This window comes from Chiloscyllium punctatum, chromosome 46 (genome assembly GCF_047496795.1).
Source record: "Chiloscyllium punctatum isolate Juve2018m chromosome 46, sChiPun1.3, whole genome shotgun sequence".
Taxonomy (NCBI): domain Eukaryota; kingdom Metazoa; phylum Chordata; class Chondrichthyes; order Orectolobiformes; family Hemiscylliidae; genus Chiloscyllium; species Chiloscyllium punctatum.
In genome coordinates this window covers 48,582,791-48,598,479 of record NC_092784.1, presented here as the reverse complement: position 1 = coordinate 48,598,479, position 15,689 = coordinate 48,582,791, and positions in this window count along the sequence as shown.

The following is a 15,689-nucleotide window of genomic DNA, read 5'->3' as shown; positions in this document are numbered from 1 at the left end:
ACTTTGGAAGGAGCAACAGGAACAAAGAGTATTGAACTATAATGGCAAGATTCTTGGTAGAGCAGATGAGCAGAGAGATCTCCGTGAACATGTACATAGATCCCTGAAAGTTGCATCCAGGTTGATAGTGTTGTTAAGAAGGTATACGGTGTGTTCGTTTTTATTGGCAGAGGGATTGAGTTTTGCAGCCACGAGGTCATGCTGCAACTGTACAAAACTCTGGTGTGGTTGCACATGGAGTATTGTGTAAAGTTCTGGTCACCACATTACAGGAAGGATGTGGAAGTTTTGGAAAGGATTCAGAGGAGATTTACTAGGATGTTGCCTGGTATGGACGGAAGGTCTGACAAGGAAAGGCTGAAGGATTTGAGGCTGTTTTCATTAGAGAGAAGAAGATAGAAAGACGACTTAATTAGACAATAGACAATAGACAATAGACAATAGATGCAGGAGTAGGCCATTCTGCCCTTCGAGCCTGCACCGCCATTCAATATGATCATGGCTGATCATTCCTAATTAGTATCCTGTTCCAGCCTTATCTCCATACCCCTTGACTCCACTATCTTTAAGAGCTCTATCCAATTCTTTCTTAAAAGAATCCAGAGACTGGGCCTCCACTGCCCTCTGGGGCAGAGCATTCCACACAGCCACCACTCTCTGGGTGAAGTAGTTTCTCCTCATCTCTGTCCTAAATGGTCTACCCCGTATTTTTAAGTTGTGTCCTCTGGTTCGGTACTCCCCCATCAACGGAAATATGTTCCCTCCTGCCAGAGTGTCCAGTCCTTTCATAAGCCTATACGTTTCAATCAGATCCCCTCTCAGTCTTCTAAACTCAAGGGTATACAAGCCCAGTCGCTTCAGTCTTTCAGTGTAAGGCAATCCTGCCATTCCAGGAATTGACCTCGTGAACCTACGCTGCACTCCCTCAATAGCCAGAATGTCTTTCCTCAAATTTGGAGACCAGAACTGCACACAGTACTCCAGGTGTGGTCTCACCAGGGCCCTGTACAGCTGCAGAAGCACCTCTTTGCTTCTATACTCAATCCCTCTTGTTATGAAGGCCAGCATGCTATTAGCCTTCTTCACGACCTGCTGTACCTGCATGCTTGCCTTCATTGACTGGTGGACAAGAACACCCAGATCTCTCTGAACAGCCCCTTTACCTAATTTGATACCATTGAGGTAGTAATCTGCCTTCCTGTTCTTGCCACCAAAGTGGATAACCAGACATTTATCCACATTAAACTGCATCTGCCATGCATCTGCCCACTCACCTAACTTGTCCAGGTCACCCTGTAATCCCCTAACATCCTCATCACATTTCACCCTACCACCTAGCTTTGTGTCATCAGCAAATTTGCTAATGTTATTGCTGATACCATCTTCTATATCATTTACATATATTGTAAAAAGCTGCGGTCCCAGCATGGATCCCTGCGGTACCCCACTGGTCACTGCCTGCCATTTCGAAATGGAGCCGTTAATCACTACCCTTTGTTTCCTATTAGCCAACCAATTCTCTATCCAATCTAGTACTTTTCCCCCAATCCCGTGCGCCCTAATTTTACTCACTAACCTCTTGTGTGGGACTTTATCAAAAGCTTTCTGAAAGTCCAGGTACAGTACATCCACTGGATCTCCCTCGTCCATCTTCCGAGTTACATCCTCAAAAAATTCAAGAAGATTAGTCAAGCATGATTTCTCCTTCATAAATCCATGCTGACTCTGTGCTATCCTGTTACTATTATCCAGATGTGCCGTAATTTCATCCTTTATAATAGACTCCAGCATCTTTCCCACCACTGAGGTCAGACTAACTGGTCTATAATTTCCTGCTTTCTCCCGCCCACCCTTCTTAAAAAGTGGCACAACATTAGCCGCCCTCCAATCCTCAGGAACCAACCCCGATTCTATTGAACTCTGGAAAATAATCACCAGCGCATCCACGATTTCCCGAGCCACCTCCTTCAGTACCCTGGGATGCAGGCCATCAGGTCCCGGAGACTTATCAACCTTCAGACCTAACAGTCTCTCCAACACCAAATCCTGGCAAATAGAAATTCCCTTAAGTTCAGGTCCTTCAGCCACTGTTACCTCAGGGAGATTGCTTGTGTCTTCCCCAGTGAACACAGATCTGAAGTACCCATTTAATTCCTCTGCCATTTCTTCGTTCCCACTAATATATTCCCCTGCTTCTGTCTTCAAGGGCCCAATTTTTGTCCTAACCATTTTTTTGCCTTGGACATACCTAAAAAAGCTTTTACTATCCTCCTTTATATTCTTGGCCAGTTTACCTTCGTACCTCATTTTTTCTCTGCGTATTTCCTTCTTACTAATCCTCTGTTGTTCTTTAAAAGCTTCCCAGTCCTCCGTTTTCCCGCTTATCTTCGCTAAGTTATACTTTTTCTCTTTTAACCTTATATGTTTCTTTACTTCCCTTGTCAGCCACGGCCGCCCATGTCTCCTCCTGGGATCTTTCTTCCTTTTAGGAATGAACTGATCCTGCATCTTCTGCATTATACACAGAAATATCTGCCATTGTTCCTCCACGGTCTTCCCTGTTAAGGTATTAAACCATTGAACTTTGGCCAGTTGCTCCCTCATAGCTCCATATTTCCCTTTATTCAACTGAAATATTGTCACTTCAGATTGTACCCACTCCCTCTCAAATTGCAGATTGAAGCTTATTGTATTATGGTCACTACTTCCCAATGGCTCCTTCACTTCGAGGTCACTGACCAATTCTGGTTCGTTACACAATACCAGATCCAGAATCGCCTTATCCCTGGTCGGCTCCAGCACCAGCTGCTCTAAAAATCCATCTCTGAGGCACTCCACAAAGTCTCTTTCTTGAGGCCCGATACCATCCTGATTCTCCCAGTCCACCTGCATGTTAAAATCCCCCATAACAACTGTAGTAACATCTTTGCGACAAGCCAATTTCGGCTCCTGATTCAACTTACCTCCAACATCCAGACTACTGTTTGGGGGCCTGTAGATGACTCCCATGAGGGTCTTTTTACCCTTAGTGTTTCGAAGCTCTATCCACACTGACTCTACATCCCCTGACTCTAGAGACATATAAGATAATCAGAGGGTTAGATAGGGTGGAAATGAGAGCCTTTTTCCTCAAATAGTGGAGGCATTGTTTGCACTGCCTGCAACAATAGTCGACTCACCAGCTTTAAGGGCACTTAAATGGTCATTGAAAAGACATATGGATGAAAATGGAATAATGCAGGATAGATAGAGTTCAGATTGGTTCCACAGGTCGGCACAACATCGAGGGCCTGTACTGTGATATCGTGATCTATGTTCTATATTTATTCTAATCCTAAAAGGGCACTTAATTCTAAATAATTGACAAAAAAGACTGAGCCTGAAGGCTGTATGTCTCCTTGTGAGGAGTATTTGTAATGAGGTAGAACAATTAACTGCGCAAATGGTTGTTAATGGGTATGTTGTAATTGGGGATCACAGAAACCTGGCTCCATGGTGACCAAGAGGATGGGAACTCAATATCCAGGCCATTCAATGTTTAGGATAGATAGATGGAAAGGAAAGGGAGATTAACACAATGGTCAGGAAGGAGGTTAGCCTGGACAATGTGCAATCTGTATCAGTGGAACTACGGAACACCAAAAGGGAATCAATGTTAACGGGAGCTGTGTACAGATTACCAAACTGTAGTTGTAAGGTTGGGGATTGTCTCAAACAGGAAGTTGGAGATGCAGTAGGGGTGTAGCGGTTATTATGGGTGACTTCAGTGCATGTGCTGATTGGGTGAACCAAACTGATAGCAATACAATGGAGGAGGATTTCCTGGAATGTATGAGGGATGGGTTCCTCCACCAATTTATAGCAGAGAAAGTGAGGACTGCAGATGCTGAAGATCAGAGTCGAGAATGTGATGCTGGAAAAGCCCAGGAGGTCAGGTAGCATCTGAGGAGCAGGAGAATTGATGTTTCGGGTCTTCCTGACGAAGGGCTTATGCACAAAACATTGGTTCTCCTGCATTCCTGATGACGGGCTTATGTCTGATTCTCCTGCTCCTCGATGCTGCCTGACCTGCTGTGCTTTTTCAGCACCACACTCTCAATACGACCAACTTATGTCAAGGAACCAAGTAGACAACAGGCTGTCCTAGACTGGGAATTGTGTAATGAGAGAGGATTAATTAGCTACGTTGGGGTGCGAGCTCCTTTGGGGAAGAGTGAGCATAATATGGTCGAATTCTTCATTAAGGCAGAAAGTGACACAGTTAAATCTGAGACTAGGGTCCTGAGAATACAGAAAGCTAACTTTGATGGTATGAGACAAGCATTGGCTAGGATAAGCTGACCAAGGATACTTAAGGGATTGATGGGGGATTGGCAAAGGCAGACATTGAAAGAACACGTGGATGACCTTCAACAATTGTCCATCCCTGTTTGGTGTAAGGGTAAAACAGGGAAGGTGGCTCAACCATGGTTAGCAAGGGAAATCAGGGATAGTGTTAAAGCCAAAGAGCAGGCACATAAATTACCCAGAAAAAGTCCCTGAGTATGGGGAGAAAATTAAAATTCAGCAGAGGAGACCAAAGGATTTAATTAGGAAAGGGAAAATAGATTACTTGTGGGAAACATAAAAACTGACTGCAAAAGCTTCTATAGCTATGTGAAGTGAAAACGACTGGTGAAGACAGGTTCCTGGTAATCAGAGTCAAGTGAATTCATGAAGGACAATAAAGCGATGGCCGACCAGTTGACCAAATACTTTGGGTCTGTCTTCACTCAGGAGGGCACAAATAACTTTCAGGAAATGCTCAAGGACACAGAGCCAAGCATGAAGGAGGAACTGAAGGCAATCCTTATTAGTCAGGAAATGGTATTGGGGAAATTGATGGGAGTAAAACCCCAATGGTCCCCAGGACCCAATGATCTACATCCCAGAGTATTTAAGGAAGTGGCCTAGAAATAATGGATGCATTGGTGATCATTTTCCAGCATTCTATAGACTCTGGAAGAGTTCTAATGGACTGGAGATATGGAGTAGGTGGGACTTGAACCCGGGCTGGCTGATCTAGGAGTAGGGAAGTCACCATCATTCCCTTCTTTAAAATTCAAGACCATTGCTGGCAGAGTATCAGGTCTGTTGACAACCTGTTTTGCCGGTCGGCAAGTTGTAGGGGATCAAGACAGGCTGGGAGGCTAGAGTCACTGTGGTCCATGACTAACTTCTCTTCATGATGATGGAGGTCAGAGCCACTGGGCAGTAGTTGTTGAGCCACGTTGCATGTATTCCCCTTGGTACTGGGATAATGATAGATGCGACAGTCCAGAAGATACCTACAATGCCTCTGCTTCCTCAGGAGGCTTAGGAAATTTGGCATGTCCATAAGGACCCTCACCAACTTTCACAGATGCACCGTAGAAAGCATCTGTCCAGATCCATCATGGCTTGGTGCAGCAACTGCTCTGATCTGGACCATAAGAAACCACAGAGAGTTACGTACACAGCCCAGACCATCACGAGGGCCAACCTCCCATCCGTGGACTCCATCTAGACTTCTCGTTGCCATGGAAAGGCTGCCAACATTATCAAAGACCCCTCCAACCCTGGAAACACTCTTCCAACCTCTTCTGCCAGGGAGAAGATACAGAAGCTTAAACTCATGCAGCAACAGGTTCAAGAACAGCTTCTTCCTTGCTGAATGGACCTAATTTCAAATCTAACATTGATCTTGCTTTTGCACATCTGTGCAGCTGTAACCTTGTGTGTCTCGTCCTGTCTAGGCACCCTGTGATCTGTGTGTCCTTGTACGGTATGATCTGCCTGAATTGCTCGCAAGTCAGTGTACTAAGGGACATGTGACAACAATAAATAAAACCAAATCAAACTACTTCTGCACTGAAAGCGGTAAGTTCAGCACAACATTGAGGGCCGAAGAGCCTGTACTATGTTGTACAGTTCTATGTTCTATGTTAAAAAAGCCTCACTGGTTTCCTGCAAAACTAGATTCATACATTGTGGAATGCCAGCTTCTCTATTGTGAGAAGAAAGTCATTTTTTAAAAGAAAACCTTGTTTTGTTATTGAGAACGATAGTTCAGTTTCTAACTTCAACCCATGATTTTGTCCAAATATTCACTGTGTAAAATTTTGACCAAAAGTGAAATTTTAAAAACATCCAGCTTTTTACCAACTGGTTTGCTGTCTCTGAGAATTCTTCAATGTGGCTGGGTGTCTCACCTGACACCACTTTCAAGTGAACACAACGAAAAGGAGGAATTCGTATCAAAGAGATGTTTTTGGCACATTTTGTTGAGACTACAGCTGCTTTGACAGTGAAATGTGGGCCACAACTGACTCTTGCTTGCAAATTAATAGTTTAATTGATGATACAATCCGCTGAGTCCTAAGAATCGAAGCACCTCTTTCTTCGAGCTTGGTCTTAGAAATTCCTCAATGGCCTTCATCATTGCATTCCGTGGGGTCAAGCTTCCATGACCGATGTTCTGTCCCATGAACATCACCTCTGCTTTGGTGAATTCCGTTTTATTTAAATTTATCACCAGTTTTGCTTCTTGTAGTCGTTCAAACAGCTCTGGCATCTTTACCATGTGATCTTTCCAGGACGTACTAAAGATCACTACATCGTCTGAATAGACTACATGGTTTGTTAACCCAGCCACAACTCTTGTTCCTGAGTCTTTGGAATGTGGTGGGTACGTTCTTCATTCCAAAGGGCATCACATTAAACTGATATGGCACATTTGGGGTTACAAACACAGAAATTTCTTTCACTGTCTCTGATAAAGGTACCTGCCAGTAACCACGCATTGCGTCTAACTTTATGATGTAACTGGCTTGTCTAGCTTTCTCGATACAATTTAGGAATTGGATATGAGTCGAATATTGTAACAGCACTGACCCTCCGATAATCCAGACGGAATCATTGAGTCCTGTCCAGTTTGGGAACTAGGACGATCAGCGAACTCCACTCACTCTGGCTTGGCTCGATGATGTCCTCATCGAGCATGGCCTCCACCTCCTTCTAGACCTGTCTGGCTTTGAAATGATTAAGCTGATAGGGTGTTGGATTATCAGAACAGTATTCCTCATGTCTTCTTCATGTACAATTGCATTGGTTCTCCCCACCTGATTCTTACATGTGTGTTCATACAAAAGTAACAAATCTCTCAACTGCATTCTGTGCTCCTGAGACAGATAGCTTACTAATCTATCCCACTCCTCAAGGACTTCTTCATTTTTAAATCTATTTTGAGGCACATCAAAATCCACATCATCTGGATTTGATTCCTCACTTTGCGGGTCAGTATTTAATACCTGTTTCTCCAGTTCTTTCTGTCTCATATAACACAGTTTCAGCATGTTCACATGACATACCCAATACCTTTACTTCCTATCTGGCATTTTTACTAAATAGATCACTTGACTCAAGTTTTTCTCAATTTGATAGGAACCACTAAACCTGGCTTTGAAGGAATCTCCTATCACTGGAAACAGTACTAACATATCATCCCCTTGGGAAAATGTCTGAGTCTCAGAGTTTTTACTGAATCTCTCTGGGTTGCCCATACTGTGTGAAGAAAGCTACTAACTCCTCTACTATCGTTTTTGCCTTGATACTCCAGAATGGAATTGCCTCTGGAAATCTGATTGACATCCATTATGGTTAACAAGTACTGGTTCCCACTTTTAGTTTTCGGGAAGGGACCGACACAATCAATTATAACCCGGATGAAATGATCTTCAAATTTGGGAATTGGCAACAAAGGGGCTGGTTTTATTATCACCTGTGGCTTACCTACCATTTGGCTTGTATGACATGTACGACAAAAGTTAACCACATCCTTGTGCATTCCAGGCCAATAAAACTGTTTTTGTACCTTAGCCTGAGCGTTTTGTACCCCCAGGTGACCTCCTACAGTAGTTCATGTGCTACCTGTAACACCTCCTGTCTGTATGCTACCGGCAACACAATCTGGTGCACTTTGGTCTATTTCTCCTCTGCACTAACTTGCCATGATCTCCATTTCCATCTTAGGATTCTATCTTTCAGATAATAACCCTCTGGAATATTCTCTGCCTCCTTCATCATCTTGTCTTGCTGTTGCAAGTCTCTTAGTCTTTCAGGACTGAGCGCTTCTATCTGACCCTCTGCCTATTCTATTCAGGTTTTTCCTACACCATTCCATCAAACAGGGTATCTGCTAACTGAACCTCAACTCCTTCATCTTTCTCTTTACTTTTCACTTTGTGCTGTGACTTATGACAGTGGGGGCTGGTTACCACACAGTCTGGGAAAATACCAGGATATTTCTGTTTTAACCCCTCACTTTCTTGGTCTTCCTTGGGCTTCTCCATAACAAAGGGTGTCACTCCCACCTTGGATCCTGCCAAATCATTCCCAAAAACAAACTGAATTCCTGGAACTCGCACTCTGTCGATCATTCCTGCTGTAACTTCCCCAGTCTTGAGTTGGCACTCCAAACTGATCTTGCATAGAGGAATGCTAATTTTTTTTTAGATTAGATTACTTACAGTGTGGAAACAGGCCCTTCGGCCCAACAAGTCCACACCGCCCCGCCGAAGCGCAACCCACCCATTACCCTACATCTACCCCTTACCTAACACTACAGGCAATTTAGCATGGCCAATTCACCTGACCTGCACATCTTTGGAGTGTGGGAGGAAACCGGAGCACCCGGAGGAAACCCACGCAGACACGGGGAGAATGTGCAAACTCCACACAGAGAGTCGCCTGAGGCGGGAATTGAACCCGGGTCTCTGGCGCTGTGAGGCAGCAGTGCTAATCACTGTGCCACCGTGCCGCCCCATTTCTGCCCATCTATCCCACAAATTATCCCACAGATAATCCTTCACTACCTTGACTACTGGCTTAGCTTCTTTTCCCACAGCACCTTTCTTTAACGACCAGCACTGTGACTGTATGTGTCCCTCTTTACCTCAGTGGAAAGTCCTGAGGCTTTTCACCTCCATTCCACCCTCTTGGGCTTCTTTTTTATCTTATTATAAGTTCTTATCAGTGTGCTATATTCTTGGTTTCATAGTGTAGGATCTCGCCTTCTCCCAACTTCTGTCCCTCACAGGACGAAATTCTGGCTGGAAGCTTGTCTTATGCACCAACATGTCCTCATCTGCCAATTCTGCTGCCCTTCTCACTTCCTGAACTTTCTGTTCCTCCACGTGAATTCTTCCCATCTCTGGAAGTGAGTTTTTAAACTCCTCCAGCAGAATAATCTCTCTTAAAGCCTCAAAGGTCTTACCTCTTTTCAAAGCATCGATCAAAATGACTATGTTTAATTCTTTTGAACTCAACGTACGTCTGACCTGGTTCCTTCTTTGTGTTTCTGAACCGCTGTCAAAATGCTTCTGGTACCAATTCATTAGCACATAAAATAGCCGATTGAACCTCTTCATAATCTCTTGACCCCTCATCTGACAGCGCAGCAAATACCTCACTAACTCTGCTGACCAGTTTAGTCTGAACTAGCATTATCCATAAATCCTCAGACAACTCGATCTGCCTCGCGAGGTTTTGAAATGAAATAAAGAAGGCTTCAACATCATTCTCATCAAAATGTGCCAGAGTTTTGACATATTTGTATATATCACTACCTTCTCTTTTAATGTCCATCCTGTTAACTTGACTTTGCTGACTATGTCACAACTTCTCAAGTTCAAATTCTCTCTGTTTTTGTCTCTCTCTTTCCTCTCTCACACTTTCTCTCTCCCTTTCTTCTCTTGCTTTTTGTTCAGGAAAGAACCTTACCTCTATTTTTTCCTCTCCCTCTTTTTTCTCTCTCTCTCTTCTCTCTCTCTTTCCTCTTTCTCTCTTTGTTTATCATTTAATTCCATTTTCCTCAATTGTAATTCAGGTTTTTCTACCTCTTCTGCAATTGTCTGTTTCTCTGACACACCTTAGTGTAATTCCTTTACAAGTTCAGCTTCACTTTTTTTCCTTGGTTAAACCCAAATCTAACTGATTTGCAAATTCTAAAAGTATGGCCTTTTTCTTTCCTTCTAAACTTTCTTGGCAAATTTGAGAATCATCTTCAACTCCCAGAACCTCTTTAGCAATTTTAAGAGCCATTTCTCTCACTTTCAACCTAATCAACCACAAGCCATCAAAATGAAACAAATTGTCTCATCTACGTTTCATTTAAAGATCTAGATCATTAACCTGCAAGTGTTTAAATCTCGTGGGTAATTTGTACCCCCCAAATCTATTCAAATCTGTTCAAACCAGTTCAAATCCCAATTCCAAGACCCAAACTGTTCAAATTGTGAACCAAAGCCCCCCAAAACATTTAAATCCTAGCAATGAGCCCCCAAACTGTTATGACACGGGGTAAACCCTCCTGTTTACTTTAAGCCAGCAACACAGCAACAGGATTTATCCTGTGCAGTAATCTGTGAAAATTTGAGAAGCCAAGAACTACTTAGAGTAAAAGTGACAACTTTATTTCTTAAAGTATAACAGAGAATAATTAACTAACAACTATTTACAACTTCTTCCTCTAACCTACCTTTTACCTTCCCCTTCCACAGCACTAGTCTGATAAACCCCCGATTAAGATTTACTGAAAAAATTCAAATTTCAAAACCAGCCAGATTTCGAATCGTCTTTTTTTCTTCTTCTTAGGGATTTCTGCTTCACATGTTATTGATCGATAAAGGTACCTTTAACAGAGTTATTCTCTGGGCAATCTCTACATGCTGTTCTCCTCTCAACTGTTCAATTTTCCCTGGTCTTATACCTTCAAAGCATCGGATTGTATCATTGGCTTTTAGAATTATCATTGTACTAAATTCAATCTTGACTGGAATTTAATATTTTTTGGGGTGTAATTCTTTTGTCTCCAGGCAACCAGCTACCCTAACTGCTGGACCACATGCCACATTGTATCTTGTTGAGAAACTTGGTGCAGTCAGATAGTTCTGCTAGCTTTTAACTTTCCTGAAGGTACAGTGCACGCACATCTTCATAACAGTTATAAACCAGGCTGCCTGGGGCTTGATGTCTGTATGGCAGGAAGTGATAAAACTTGAAGCCACATTAACTGAGGTACAGTGAGAAGTTACAGTCCAACAAGTTCACAACTACGTCACTAAACTGCACCGGATGTCAACTGTCTCCTGGACTCTCCTCCACCCCTTTGAAAGGGAAGAGACAAACAGTGAGTTCTTGGGATGATGTCTGTTTTTTTAATACAAACAAAAATCTCTCCGAAGTGGTTCGAAGTGTTGTCTGTGCCTCAGTGATACTCACCATTGTTTCTGAGTCAGAAAGTCAGATTTTTAAACCCAGCCTTCTGAGACTAGTGCACTGAAAGCTAAACTGATGTTTCCCAGTGCAGTACTGTGGGAGTGCTGCATTGTCTGAGGTGTCACTGTTTGGGTGAATTTTGAAACCAAACCTCACCTGCGCTCTCAGGTAAGTGTAAGTAAATCTGTGTCCACTGGTCAAAGAAGAGAAGGAATGTCTTCCCTATTTATTCCTCAACTTAATGGTAAGGTCTTGGGGAGTGTTGATGAACAAAGAGACCTTGGAGTATGGGTTCATAGTTCTTTGAAAATAGAGTCTCAACACAGATAGGATGGTGAAGAAGGCATCAGGTACACTTGCCTTTTCTGGTCAGTGCATTGAGTATAGGATGTAATGTTATTGCTGTACAGGACATTGGTCCAGCCAGTTTTGAATATTCTGTTCAATTCTGGTCTCCCTGCTTTATGAAAGATTTTGTGAAACTTGAAAAGGTGCAGAAAAGATTTACAAGAATGTTGCCAGGTTTGGAGGGTTTGAGCTATAGGGAGAGGCTGAATAGTCTGGGGTTATTTTCCCTGGAGCATCAGGGGCTGGGGGGGGGTGACCTTATAGAGATTTATAAAATCATGAGGGGCATGGATTGGGTGAATAGCCAAGGTGTTTTTCCCAGAAAGTCCAGAAACTAGAGGTCTGGGTGGGTTACTCTTTGGAGAGTCAGTGTGGACCTTTGGGCCAAGATGGCCTGTTTCCACACTTCAAAGAAAAGCTATTGGTAGATTCAGAAAAGAAAACAATGCTGCAAATCTGCAGCAGGAACTTAGAAAGAATAATGTTGTGGAAATACTTTACATAAGAACTGTATATCAAGCAATTACATCAGGTATATTGGTCAAAAGGTATTCATGACTTACCCATTCATATTAATGACTTACCCAGAAAGTTAGCCCAACACATGCTACTGAAGTGCTTTTGTCCTTTTCAATCTCTCAGCTTGTGATTTGTTCACACGTGTTCTGCCTTCGCCCAGAGACTGCAATGCTGTATATTTATTCACTCATGACTTACTGAGAGTCCTGGTCAAAATGAAACTTCTTTGCTTGGATTTTATTTCTGCACTCATTTGCATTTTGCTGCAGAAATGGAGAACTCAGCTAGGAAAGCGGCAAATGTTTAAGAACCAGGGAATCTGTGGTGTTTTTCGTGAAGTGTTGACTCAGTGGGCAGTGGATGGTCAGGGCTAGAGTTAGAACGTGTAGTTTAAGAGGCTCATTGAACTTGGATATCGATGCTCAGTGGAAAAGGTGTGGGGGGGTGCCATGATAGGTAAAAATGGAGACCAACATTCTGGAAGGAGCCTAACATTGAGATTTTCAGTTCGGAAATTCAAGTCTCACTTATGATGTAGCCCAAATACGCAACAAGAATGAGGATTGTGTATCCAATGCAGCGTTTAAAATGGACTGTGGTGGTGTAAGAAAGCAGCTCACCATCATCCCAAAGGAAGCTAGAGATGGAGATTGAAAGCTCAGTGATCCTCGCATCCCATGAACCAATTTTGCGAAAGCCATTTCATAAAGTGACACGTGTTCGACTTGTTAGCAAAGTGCAAGTCCATGGGATTGCTGGGGCAATGGCACCTTGAGTATGGGTCTGGCCAAGACACAGGAAGAGATAGAGAGTAGTGGTGAACCATTGTTTTACAGACTGGAGGGAAATACACAGTGGTGTTTGTTGTAAAATGGGCCCTCACCACGGCTCATCGAGGTGTGCAATGTATGTTTGCAGCCACCATCTCCACTCCCACTTGAGCATATTTGGTCCAGTGTGGGAAAGGAAAACCACCTGGTACTCTAACAAGAAGAGGCTGTTACCTTAACAACATGTTGTTCATTTGATATCAGCAACTAGGTACAAGTTAGGCCAATCAGATGGACATTGTGATTGAGATTATGAGAGAGACCTTGATGTGAAGGCTTGCTCCTTCAAGCTGTTCCCCAAATGAGCCTTTTAAAAATCTACTCTTTCAAGGGATGTGGGATTCATTACCTTTGAATGGTTTGGTCAGGCTGTTTCATTGAGTAGTTAAAAGGCTTTGCTGTGGGTCTAGAGTCACACTAACCAGGTAAAAATGGCATATTTTCTTCCCTGAAGGGCATTAGTGAATCAGATGTTTTTTTACAGCAATCAATGATGGTTTGGCAGACTCTTTTTCAATTTCAGGAATCTCCTCCTTTTAATGATAAACTTCACCACTCGCCATGGTGGGATTTGAACCCAAGAGCATTCGTTGGGCCTTTGGGTTATGAGCTTGGTGTCAGTGTCACTGTACCACAGTCTCCTGAATGCGGGTGGTATTATCATAGTGGGTAGTGCACTGCTCAGCATTAATCCTTTCAAGCCCTTGCACTCTTATAAAACAGTGTCCCCATAGGGGTAATATTAGGAACACTGCTCTTTTCGATGTTTGTCACCTGATTTCGATTATATTATTTCAAAGCTTGCATTTGATATAAAACTTGGCAATCGAGCGAACAAGTTAGCAGTGACATAGCCAGGTACAGGACAAATAGAATTCAATGTGGAGAAGTGCACCGTAAGGATAAAGTTACCATTGTCCCACTTACCCCATTAGAGAGGGACAACTGACACGGTGGTTTAAACTGAGGGTGAATACAGCTCAGGCGAGGGGAGAGATTGAGAAGGAGAGCCCCTTCATAGGAACCTCAGTCAGGGCAGGAATTGAACCCACGTTACTTTGCATCAGGAACTAACCATCCAAGCTAACTGCTCCCACTCAGGAAAGGATTGAGAATGAGAAGTAGTTGGCAAAAGGGAAGTGGCAAGAAAGGTTTTTGATCCAAAGACCAAAGATGTACAGGTTAGGGAGGTTGGCCATGCTGAATATTGCCCCATAGTGTCCAGGGATGTGTAGGATGGGTGGGTAGGTTAGCCATGGTAAAAATCCCATGCAGGGTTGCAGGAATGGGGTGGGAATAGGTGTGAGGCTGATGCTGTTCAGAGCATTTGGGCAGACTCAATGGGCTGAATGGAATCTTTCTGCACCATAGGAATCCTATGAGCAGCGAGTGGCTAGGGTCTAGAACACTCTGCCTGAGACTGTGGTGGAGGCAGGTTCAATCAAGACATTGAAAAAGGGAATTTGAGATTATCAGAAAAAGAAGAACAGACACAGACATGGAGAGGAGGCCCACAAGAAAAAGAGCTGTCATGGTGGCACAAAATGGATGATAGTGGTTCATCAGGACAGATGGTACAGAGCGGATGGGCTGAACAGCCACCTTCTGCACAGTAACAATTCTGTGATTCAGCCAGAAAATTGGCTAGCTCTTTGTAAATCATTGGTTAGTGTTATGGGCAAGACCAAACCCCCTCAAAATATATTAAGAAGACAGCCTAGATCCTAACATTTTCTTATTTTAAAGGCAATTGTTAAATGTGTGTTCTGGATTAAATTTGATTGTCAAACTATCAGATTTGAAGCAAAACACACTTTATTCATACACCATAATTAAAATTTAACAAAAGAAAGAAGAAATTGGAATAACTTAACCCTTCTGGAAAACCTAACAGAATAATATATTATTTATTTGCTAAACAGTAACTGTTCCAACACAGAAACAGCCCACAAACACACCCTTGGCAAAGGCCAGTTCAGTAAAGTAGATTGTCTCATAAGCAATAGGAGGAAAACCATCAAGAGAAATCTCTGAGAGAGCAGAGAGAGATGGACTGCAGCTTCCAAACCCAGCTTCAAGACCCCAGCAACTCCTGCTGAAAAACTAAAACTAAAGTTCATGGTTCTGAATTGACTCCGCTCATTCAAAGCATTGTTGCAACATTTTAAAAACTCCAAGGCCTCACAAGCGGTGTATTTTACTGGATGCAAATAGAGAGATTGTTACTGCTGTCTTAAAACATTTCTTCATAAAAAATACAGAACTAAATACATCCCTTAAAGCCACAGTGTTGTCACGTTCGGCATTAGCTGGAATTTCGTTGTCAAACACTGTGCACGACAGACTACGGTGGCGTGAAGAACTTAGAGAGCGTACAGAGGCACCTTTCCAGAATTAGAGCGGGGCTGACAGAACGCAGTTACATGGTGAGATTGGTAAAGAGGGAATTGTTCTCTTTAAAGTAGACAAGATTACGGGGAGTTATAATCAGAGTGGTGAAGGATTTTGATGCAGGAACGATTAACCCTGGGAAAAAGGTTGCAGATCGAGGACATAGATTTAGGATGATTATTAAGAAATCCAAACAGGGGATGAAGAATGTTTTTCTCTTTAATGCTGTGTTGGGCACTGGTAGGAAAATGCTGGAAATGCATTCAAACGTATCTTTTACAAGGTGGAGAAAAATCCCTGCATTGA